Source organism: Penaeus vannamei, chromosome 30 (assembly GCF_042767895.1).
Source record: "Penaeus vannamei isolate JL-2024 chromosome 30, ASM4276789v1, whole genome shotgun sequence".
Taxonomy (NCBI): domain Eukaryota; kingdom Metazoa; phylum Arthropoda; class Malacostraca; order Decapoda; family Penaeidae; genus Penaeus; species Penaeus vannamei.
The window spans coordinates 17497820-17510148 of NC_091578.1; positions in this window are offsets into that span (position 1 = coordinate 17497820).

Consider the following 12329-nt stretch of genomic DNA (forward strand, 5'->3'; position numbering starts at 1 on the left):
AACAAGGATCATCTGCATTACGAAATTTACGCATTAACATCCCATTCTTTACATAATACATTTTCCTTTCTTTTTCTAGGTCTTGTGTACTCCCTGCTTTATTAAATAATGTTCTCAAGGATGGGTCAGACTTTTGCGCTTCTACTAGTCTTTCTCGTGTTATGGGTACAGTGTTAAAATTCAAAACATCACTCTTACCTTTTAAATTATCACAATTATGCTCACTCGTCTCCGATAACTTAAAGTCACATAATTCACTTGGAGACATTGACTCATCAAAAAGACAACTAATATTCATACTTCCCTCACTCTCCAAGTTTTCATTTAAAGTCTGTGGATGAATCATCACATTAGTCTTACTCCTGGTCACAGCACATGATGGGAATAACCCTGGATTCTCCATCATCTCCTCCTGTATAGGATCAAAACTCTAGGGTTTATCTGAAACAATGACATTTGGTACCACAATTCTACCTGCAATATCAATACCCAAAATTAAATGTATGCCTGGAACTGGTAGAGTATCTGCCACAGCTACTTCAACAGGGCACGTCAAACATTCTGACTGCAAAAACAGCTTGCAAAGGGGGACTCTAACTATACCACCAACTCCTCTCATCAAAACATGCTTATCCGTCAAAACATTCTCTAAGAACGGTAAAGCACACTTCAACACAATACTTTGTGAAGAAGCTGTATCCTGCAGGATTTCAAGGCCCGACCGTTATTTTTTAGGTGGTAGCAGCGATTTTCGATGTCGACTGAAATATATATTTTTTTTTATGTTACTTTAGAAAATTGGCCATTGTGATGCAATGATTAGAGATAATAAAAAATGAGGTTATTTTCTAAAAGCTTCACATAAGATGAGACCAACCTTCTTTTTTTCGGAATAATTTAAAAAATCCGGCAAGCGTCCAAAAAACGATAATGAAATTTTCCATACAATAACTAAACATATGGCATTCATATGATGTACTTTATTTTCTTTATGTTTTCATCATACACAGTTTGATCTATGAGCAAAACATTTCGAAAATGCAAACCTCCCAAATGTTCCGGATCACCACCAAAATTTTATGGAATACTAATTAGGCTAAGACAAACCTCAGGTAATAATTTTATTCAAATCTGTTCATAACTTTTCGAGTTAGAAAAAAAAAAAATCCTGGATCCAAACCATCGTCCGAATCACCACCAAACTGCAATAAGCGTCTAAGTTAGGTTAAAACTCACCTTTGGTTAAAATCTCGTTAAAATGTGTTCATAACTTATAGAAATATTATAAAACAAACTAACAAACAAAACCAACAAATAAACAATCAACAAACAAACAAAGAAACAAACGGAAGTAACAATATAAATAAACAAAAGGTCATGGGGTACACGAAAATTATCTATATGTACTCATATACCTTATATACATACTTTCCCATCGCCATGTAATTGTTTTTTTGTCTTTCCACGGGGTCTGAGAGTGAAATTTGGCTACGTGACCCCGTAGAGTTATTCCGCAGATTTTAAAAGACGATTTTCATGGTCCAGGACGGCCCGGCCGCGCGGGGAAAAGTATGCGTTTGGTACCCGTCCGACTGGAGAAAAGTTATTCTTTCGACAAATATTATACGTTGTAAAATCCCATTAGCGCATCAATAATAGGTAAATGATAGATAATTATATCAAATACAAGTATTCTGTACATGATTTGTCATGTAAAATGTAAATATAATAAAAAGGAATAAGATTGCGATTATTAGGTCCGTCATATTTTTATGCATAGCACACTTATTTTCGGTCCGATTTTAAAGTATTATGGCTCATTTTGTAGCTGAATAATAGTTCTTTTACATACTGCCATAAGGATTTGCAATATTTTCATGTGGTTCTTTTTAAAGTGACATGTTTTCAAAATCTCCTATTAGGGTGTTAAAATAGACACCTTCGGAAAATATTCACCAAGAAAAAGTAAGGTCAACTCAAAAATGGCTTCTGCATATAATAGTAGAAAGATAGTTCTATTCAAACATGAAATCAGAATAGCTGTATGATCTTTTGGGATTTTTGAGAAATTTTTTAAAATGGTCAATGTAGGCCTATAGACCCCAGATCACTGCCACCGCTCGGCATTATACATAAGATTTTGAGAAACCGTTACGTGCTGGCAATGTCCGCAAGACTTCGGAATGCAGGTAGATGATAGAGGATTATGGTGTAGGAAGACTAATCTTATACCTTGTTTTGTTGATATCAAGATAGCCTTGGAAAGATGAAGAAACGTAAAATGTCGATATATCGGAACTCCACCTTTAGGGGTGGGTCAAAGGATTCCGGGCACAACATATGTCCAAAATTAACATATTATGGCTCATTTTGTAGAAAAATAAAATTTCTGCAACTTGTTCGAGAGCGTTTTCACAATTTTTGCCTGTACTTCAAAAATTCACAAAAAAATATGAAGTCGAAATCGTAAAAACGCTTGAACATGTTGTAGATATAAGGTAGTTCTGTGCAAAAATCAAATAAAATTGAATGTCTTGCCGTTTCTGAAGTCGGAATCCCTTTACCCAGGTGCTGCATTTTCAACATGGCGACTTTCTCATTTTTTCGTGTTTTGACAATAATTCAAAAACTATTGGGGCGATTTCGAAAAAAAATGACCACGGGCAATGGGAAAGGGCCCAAATAAAAGGGTGTGAGTTTCATCAAAATCGGCAAGAAAAATCGAAAAATCGATAAAAAAGCAGACGGTCCCCTTAAGACAAGCTACTGTGAACTTGTTGAAATCAGAATTTGGTCATGCTAAACTAAAAGTACTCGGCCATGAAGTTGGTAGTGGTTGTGTGTTTCCAGTTAGTGCAAAGATTGAAGCCATCCAATGTTTACCCATTCCCAATAACAGAAAAGCAGTTCAAACCTGTCTTGGTATGACAGGTTATTATAGACGGTATTGCCCAAATTATGCTGATGTTGCAAAGCCATTAACTGATTTAATTAGTCCAAAGAAAATTTTGTATGGACTTATGATTTTCAAGTATCTTTTGATAAGCTTAAAGACCTACTGAGCTCAAATCCAGTTCTGAAAAGCCCAAACTTTAATAAACCATTTGTACTTCAGGTTGATACAAGTGACATTGCTGCAGGGGCAGTCTTGCTCCAAGAGGATGGAGATGGTGTACTACATCCTGTATGTTATTCCTCCACGAAGTTCAAGCCCCACCAGAAATCATATGCAACCATAGAAGAGGAAGCATTGTCACTAATTATTGCCTTGGAAAAGTTCAGTGTTTATGTTGATAATGGTAGAAAACTAACAGTGTTTACAGATCATAATCCACTCAAGTTTATGAATAGCATGAAAAATCGAAATATGCAATTAATGAGGTGGTGTCTAAATTTGCAAAAGTATGACAATGAAATAAAACACATTAAAGGGAAAGATAATCTGATAGCCGAGGCATTAAGTCGCTCAATGTGATTGTAAAATGAGTTTTGTTATTTTCAAATTATTCTTGTGATAAAAACACCAAGTGTTTTTATTTTAAGGAGGGGAGCGTCATGTAGTTATTATGTAAAATGATAAGGAAATTCATAAAGAAAGTGATATAGTTAAGTCTAAGGTGAATTAACCGTTTTCTTTGGTCACGTTGAATACGTTTTCGTTCTTTTGCATTCGTAAATGCTTATATAGTCTATTGGAACTTATTTGTGTAAATATGAATGATTTCATAATTATTTGGGATAAAGTAAAATTACTTAATTCGAAAGGCATTAGTTATTGCCTAATTGGTTTTGATTTGAATGTTTGCAGGCTGTCAGTGGATCATGGCGGCATGGGTTGGACGTAAGATTTGTATCTTATTTTATATTGCTTGAAATTACTCTAGTTTAACTTGTCGTACATAACCAATACTCTAGCAGGATAGTTGAAAGTCTCATTGATATTTTCATAATACATGTGTGGATATTGTATTGACATTTATTCTATGAAATGTGATTTAAACATGATCACGTGTCCTGACAAAGACTAACAACATTGTCGTGATATTCATTACTGCTTTATTAATTTTATTTATACTTTTGTTTCATTATATAAGCAGGATTTGTGTAAGGAGTTCTACGTTATATTTAATGGTATAACATTAAATCTATAATTGTTAACATTTTTCTAGTGTTTAAGTATCTTTGCTGAAATAAGAGTCATTTCTTAAAAATGATAAAGATAATTAACCATGGAAATACCAGTGGTGATTTAGTTCATACTCCTCTGGATATCCCTAGACTTGAGTAAAACCAGAGGAAAGTTGTATGACAATAACAACACCAAAAACATCAATGTCAATGATAATGCTAAAAATGAGGATGATGATGATAATAATGATATTGATAATAATAATAATAATAATAATAATAATAATAATAATGATAATAATAATAATATTGATGATGATAATAATAATAATAATAATAATAATAATAATAATAATAATGATAAGATAAATACAAAAATAATGATATTAATGGTGAAGGTGCGGGTGATAATGATATTAATAGTAATAATGATAATAATGATGATAATCATTATAGTTGTCACAGGGAAATTGAATGATAAAAGAGAACAGGCAAAACGAAAGTAGAGAACAAGAGAAAATAAAATGAATAGAAATAAAGAAAACAGCCGAAAAGAAGGTTGGGAAGGCAAACAAAGATGGAGAAGGAGGAAAGGAGAGCAAAGAAGTGATAAAGTGCTTGAAAGGGAAAGCATATTTTTCAGGCGCAAAGGACGAAGAGGAAGAGGGAAAGGAAAAGAAGGATGAAGAAGAGGAGGAGGAGAAGAAGAAAAGGAAGAGAAAGGGAAAGAAGCAGAGGAAGAAGAAGGAGAGTAGGAGGAAGAAAAAGGTGAAGGGGAAGAAAAAGGTGAAGAAAAGGAAAAAAAAGGGAAGAAGAAGAGGAGGAAGAACAATAAAAAAGAAGAAAAAGAAGAGGAAGAAGGAAAAGGAGAGGAAGAGGAAGAAGAGAAAGAAAGAAGGGGGAAGAAAAAGGAGAGGAGGAGGAAGAAAAGAAGAAGAGGAGAAGGAGGAGGAAGAAGAATAGGAATAATGATAATAAGAGGAAGAAGAAGAGGAGGAGGAGCAAAAAGAAGTAGAAAGAAAAAAGAGGAGGAGGAGCAATATGAAGAAAAAGAAGAGGATAACGATGATGATGATGGGGAGGAGGAGAAAGAGGAGGACGAGGATGAAGAGAAGAAGGAGGACGAGGATAAAGTGAAGGAGGAGGACGAGGAGGAGAAGAAAGAGGATCAGAAAAGTGAGGAATAGGAGGAGGAGGAGAAGAAAGTGGATCAGGAAAATGAGGAATAGGAGGGGGAGCAGAAGAAAGAGGATCAGGAAAATGAGGAATAGGAGGAGGAGGAGGAGGAGCAGAACAGAAAACGGATGAGGAGAAAAATACGAGCGGAAGGAGAGTAAAAGATTGAAAGGGAGAAAGGAGATAACGACAACGAAAGGGAGGAGGAGGAAGAGGAAGAAAGACGAAGAATTATCGAAAGAAGGAGGGCCAAGAAGAAGAGGATAAAGATGAAGTAAACAGCAAGGGAAATGACAAGGAAGAGAAGGAGAGTGAAAGTAAAAAGAGGAAAAGACAAAAATGCAGAAGGAACAAGAAAAAAATGTAACGAATGAGAGACCGGAAGATGGAATACGAAATGTCCGAGAGAGGAAGAAGAAGGAGAAAGGGAGAAAGAATATATGGAAAGGGAAAATGAAACAGGGAAAGAAAAGTTAAAATTATGGTGATGGAAAAATTAACACTGAGGAAAAAGAAGAAGAAATAAGGAAGAGAGGAAAAAACGAGGACAAAGAAGCGGAAGAGAAGAGAAGAGAAGAAAGAAGACGAAAGAAAACATCTAAGAAGAGAGCATAGCTGCAAAGACAACAATAAAGGTGGGAAAAGCAAGAAGGGTTACTGGGAAATGGAAAATAAGAAGAAATAAGGAGATAAGGAAAATAGCGAACACAGGAGGAAAAAGGCGAGGGAGTTAGGGAGAAAAAAGTAAACGCCAAGAAAAAAGAGAGAGAAAGTAAAACGCGAAAGAAGGAAAAACATTAAGAAAGAAGAGAAAAATGAAGAAAGAGGAACAAGGGAAAGCGGGAAGGTGCGCTGAGAAAAAAATAATAGGAGAAAGGAGATGGGGGGTGGGCGAAGAGGAGAGACGCGATACACTCGCTTCCGAGGACGGGAATCCCACCCCGACGAGCCTTCGAGGATGGGATGAATGCAGTCGTGTTTGTCGAGGCTCCTTCGTGCCGCCGATGAAAGGGCGTGATGGAATGAAGCATTAGATCTTTGTATACACGCACACGCACACCCGTAACACACATATAAAATTCCACACAGACACACACAACCAGGCAACGAATGAAGTCAGCAGGGAGAATGTTGGTCTTGGATGAACCGAAGCGGAATTTTGATAGCTTAGGCGAAGGAGAAAGAGAGCGAGGGGAGACGGCGGGAGGCGGAGGGAGCGGGCATGGAGAAGGGCCGAGGGAATGCGAGAAGCCCTTCATGATAGGGTCTGTTATCTCGCGCAAAGCGCCGCCGACAGAGAGCAGGAGGAGGGGCGGGGGAGAGCGAGGGTGGCGGAGTCAATATGTTTTGAGTTATCTCGCATCGACTTTCGCCTTGCTGTTGCAGTCTGAGAGAGAGAGAGAGAGAGAGAGAGAGAGAGAGAGAGAGAGAGAGAGAGAGAGAGAGAGAGAGAGAGAGAGAGAGAGAGAGAGAATGTGATTTTGAACAGTTTATTTGGATAAAAAAGTAATTACTCACATATACCCAACTCCTTTGAAGTGACTGGGTATATAACACTTTATAGATCCTTGGGGGGAAGATCTTTACAATTAATTGCGTTCATATTATTTTACAGATGCAAATTGTTTATGTATCTTTAAAATGTTATCAGTTTCATTAATCATATGCTTTGCCATTGGTATCATTTCTCTCTAACTCTCTTTCTGAAAGGTTCTATGTATTAACATCCATTGCATAGTGTTTCAAATTATGTCCTAATCTTTCACCACATTACACTTTTTAAGCGAGTCTTCCATGGGAATATTGCACTCCCAAGGGTACTTGTAGCCTAACCTTAATCGTGCTATGGTGGATTCCCTTGCCCTTCCGCCGCCTTTTTTACCGTAAATGTAGTTGACATTTTCAGTTACTTGATTGTACATTTTGACTGAGTTACTCTGACCGGGTCTCCTTTCATCTTTATTCTTCCTATTTATCCATGTCTTTATTTTTCCTCTTATTTGCTGCATAGATGGACTGATAGCAACATTATCATTTTTTGTGCCGCTTCTTGGGCTAGCTTATCTACTTTTTCATTTCCGCTTATTCCGATATGTGATGGAACCCACATAAATCTAGTACAGATATTATTATCTTTTAGTTTAGTGTTTCGTTTTCTAATTCTGCAAACAATTTCATTCAGTTTCTTCCTGTTATTTAAACACTTCAAAGCTGTCTGTGAATCACAAATGATTATTGTGTTTCTTTTATAAGTATTGATGATTTCCATTGCCATAGCGATAGCAGTCAACTCAGTTTGAGTGGATGAGGAGAAGTCCGTCAGCCGTGCTTGTCGCTCTACCACAGGCGCCTGTCTGTTCCCGTCATACACACAGACGGCAGCTCCTGCTCGTCCTGTCACTAGGTTCATGGAACCGTCAGTATATATTCTAAGAAAATCTTTATGTTCTGCAATTCCCGATAAAAATTCTCTATACATTACCGAAAATGGGGTATTGTTTTTTACTTGAACCCATTTTCTTAATATAAACATCTATTTGCTGTCCCTTCCAAGGTTCCATTGCACATGCCCTGAGATATGTTTTGACGTAGCCATGTAATTCCATCATCTTTATCGCACTGCATGTGCTACCTACCCACGGAAGCTCTCTCATTGGTCTCTCTAAGGCAAGGTTGAGACATTTGGGTGGTCTAATAATTTCATTGTCCCTTATTAATTTACAGCCAAACAATAAGTTCAGTTCGAGTATTCTTTCTCTTATTGGAAGTAATTTTAATTTTTCTCTTAAGTTTTTATGTTTGCTGTTATAGGACACCCTAATATTACTCTCATGGGTTTGTTTTGTACGTTTTCTCATTTCTCTATTTTGGTTTTGGCCTATGTTACTAACATGGGTGCAGCATAGTCAATAAGACCTAATATATTCAATGTATATTTGTCTAAGTACATTTGTGGATGCCCCTAGTCTGTTCCATGTCATTGCTTGCAATGGTCTGTCTACAATTACACTTTTCAATATGTTCCCCAAAATTATACAATTTTCGTTTAACAGATACAGTTATACCGTCTCAATTTATATTTCGTTTAATTATCCTATAAGTTGATTTTGTTTTTGGCCACAATGTTTTTCATTGCCTTCAAGCTTTTACTCCTTCCTTTACCTATCGGCTTCTTTTTAGCATAATTCCATGATCATGTCTATAACACTTGTCTTTACTCACTGATCCACGTTCAGTTTGTCACTTCTTGTTAACTAACTTTGGCGGGATTGCAATATGTACATCTTTCTGCAAAGGCTTTTCTTTCCCAATAGTCATTCCCACCTCGGTCTTTTCGGGAGCCCAGACCAGGCTTTGGTGGTCCTTACACCCCGAATTTACTATTTCCGGTTTAATTATTCCTATAGCTTGATTTTTTTTCAGACAATTTTTCCATCATTGCCTTCAAGCATTTTAGTTCTTCCTTTATATCGGCTTCTTTTTCTTTCCCTGTTTCACCAGTGTCTATGGACACTTTGTCTTTATCACTTCCACGTTCAGTTTGTGGCACTTCTTTGTTAACTAACTTTGGCGGGATTGCAATGATGCTTACATCTTTCTGCAAAGGCTTTTCTTTCCCAATAGCTCCTTCCCACCTCGGTCTTTTCGGGCACGCCCAGGACCAGGCTTTGTGTGGTCCCTTACACCCCGGGCATTTCAAAATAGACTTGTCTGCATCGTTCGTTGCCAGCTTATCCACGCACACTTTGGACTCGTGTCGACCACCGCAAACCCCACACGTCACCCGCCCTTTGCAGTGGGCTTTGAAGTGGCCCCACTGCTGACACCTGGCACAGATTTTGGGAGACTCAATGAACCTTACTACAGGACAAAGTGGTATTATGGGAGCAAACCTAACTTTCTCGCTGGGGAGCTCACCTTTCCAACACGCGAGTACCTGCCACTGCTGCTCACCTTTCATCCTCCTTTTTCGCCCACTTCACCTGCGGATGTCGCTCGACCCAATCCACGGGCATAGCAGGCGGATAGTCCTTGATGAGAATCTTGGTGTATCTCTCTCCACTCTCCGGCCTCTGCAGCTTTACTCCGTTCCACTCCTCCATTGTCAGTTTGGTCGCGATGTCTTGGCATGTCGTAGTGAAGTACGGAACTCGATTTCCAATATGAAGTCTCAGATTGTTTAGGCTCAATTCACCTTGAAGACAAAGTGCCCATTCTACCATTTCTTCATACGATTTTTTAATGCCGGTAGGGAGAAAAAGCTTAATTATGTTCGTGCCTAGCTTTGACTGCCGATGTAGGCCTACCTCACCTCGACCGCCTGGCAGCGCCGTCATCTCGGGTGATTCTGCGTCGCTGTCGCTGTTCTCGGGCAGTCTTTCTCTATTCATTCTCCTTCTCTCCTTTCTACTAATACTTGGGTGAACTCAACATCCTCCTTACCATCATCCATGGCTTCCATTTGTACCTCGTTGATCTCTCCGTCACCGACCTCGACGCTGCCAATGTTGTCGGCTTCGTCGCCGGTTTGTTTACCTTTTCTGGCAATCTTTCCGGGCATTTCTTCATCATTCTCTTCGCTCTCAGAAAAGGCCCTTCTTTTGCCTTTCTTCTCCTCCATCCTCTCCGTACATGGAGTGATGCACAAGATGTGCATTGTTTGCCTTGTACAATGTTTCAGATTTGAAACTAAACAAAGCTTAAGCTGAACGACGTCCGAACACGACAATGACTCGAACGGTACTGAGAGAGAGAGAGAGAGAGAGAGAGAGAGAGAGAGAGAGAGAGAGAGAGAGAGAGAGAGAGAGAGAGAGAGAGAGAGAGAGAGAGAGAGAGAGAGAGAGAAGAGGTAAAAAAAAGTGAGAATGGGAAAAGATCTGGCTATTGTTTAACCCTGCTGCTTTACACATATGATTGATATGAGTATCGAGTCAAAGGTAATGGAAGCTGCAATTCAGGACGAAGATTGATGGGAAATTAAAAAGAAAATAACAAGCAACCGCCGTCCCCGTTCTGCTTGTATCCGTCTTCGACAGTACATCAGAAACACGCCGTTCGGAATCCGTTCTAATCAATTATTGTCTTTGATGTTTAATTTCGGTCCCACGGGAGGCCTCTGCCCGTTTCACCTTTTCCAATATCGCACCACGGAACTTGGGTCATAACTCCACTGACCCGCCAGAGGATCCTTTCACTTCGATGTTCGCGAGATTCTGATTTCTTATGGGAACTCGATCTCAGTGATGCACGTTACCTAAAGCTAGGGTCACACTAATAAGTTCTGTTCGGGGATCCCTAGACAGTCTCGCCGAAGTCGGAACAGCAACAGCTTTTGATTGGTCAGCTGACCTGACTTCGGCGAGGCTGTCAAGGGATCCCAGGACAGAGAAGACCAGCGTAACCTTGACTTTGGACGTTCTTTGATTTAACGATCAGTCCGTAGGCCTCGATCACTCCAAGGAACAAACCCGTGCAACTAAATATCTAGACTAGTAATAGAACGCCTATCTTGCGACGAAGCTAGGCTGCAGAGCCTTAGATGGAATCAGAGACACGATTTCGATTGCACCTTTTGTCATGCTGATAATGGGAAAACCGCGTGAAAGTATGCCCGCAAAGTCGCAGAAATGGAAAGAAGATGCCTCGCAAGAGCCATCAGACAATCCAAAGCCAGTGTCAACCTGTCTTTGGACTTTTGCCCGATAGAAACGCGACTGTATCTCAAGTGTGTAGAATGTACTAATTACCGAGAGGGCGTGGCACACCACTTGGCACTCTTCCTGCGACACCTGTGCGCACCTGAGTCACCTGCGCGTGATTCCTATGGTTTACCCTACACCCGTTTTCTTTTGCCTTTGCTATGTATTCGCAATAATGTTTTATTTATTGGTTTTACGGGTTCCACTTTTGGTTCAACATTTTGAATAATTTTTATATTTTTATTTAATCTTTTAAACCCGGTTATGACCACTGAATCTATATTTCTTGCGACGTGACGTTGCATTTTTTTTCTTAATCTTTATTTCACAGTTTTACATCTTTTACTTGCTCTGAGGTTACATACATACATACATACATACATACAGATGTTCGTATATATATTATATATATATATATATATATATATATATATATATATATATTTTTTTTTTTTTTAATCTATATACATCATAGAACGTCTGGAGTCGCGATATGATGGTTTTAAAATTTAGTCGAGGGTTTATCACTCCCATGGCGTATTCCTTTTCTTTAGCAAGTGTATTATTTTTCTTAATTTATTTTACTGGTTTGATACAAGACCTTATTTTATAATTTTAATTACTTTTCATATTTTATAGAATTTCTCAGGTTTTGATTTTTACTGCTTCATTATTTAAAGGTTTTATAGGTTACTCACAATTTTTCTTATTTCTGTATTTAGTAAGCTTTTAACATAAATTTTATTAATAACTTTGTTTTACGAATCATTTTATCATCATTGTGTGTTTTATCTGTATTTATTATCATATATGTATAAAAACGTTTCGTCGTTCCGTGACGTCACGAATCCTGGAGCCTCCAGGACTTGAAACAATAAACAGTCAACAAGGTTGTACTAGCTTCTAATATGTTACTTGCCTAGGTATTATTATAGCTGGACGTGCAGTGTATATAAGCAGTGTATATAAGCAGTGATAAAGGCAGATAAGACGTAAATACAGACGGAAGCTAAAGTGACAGTATTTGCACCAGTGATGCTCATTTAACTTTTAATTCATGCTTTATTTTTCGTGTCCTTTTAATATTTTAATAGTGATATTGCAGCAAGTGTTGATGATTTTTTTGTTGTTTTAACGTAACATTTCCTCTTTGATTTCACTGCTAAGGTCTGCCTTCATTTTACTTAGGATTTTACTTTAACCATACTTTTAATCTACTTTTACTCTGATTTTTCTCTATTCTGACCCTGACTCGTTCTCTCCTCGTTTTCTCACTCGTTCTCTCACTTATTCTCTCCTCGTTCCGTCCCTCATTCTCTCACTCGT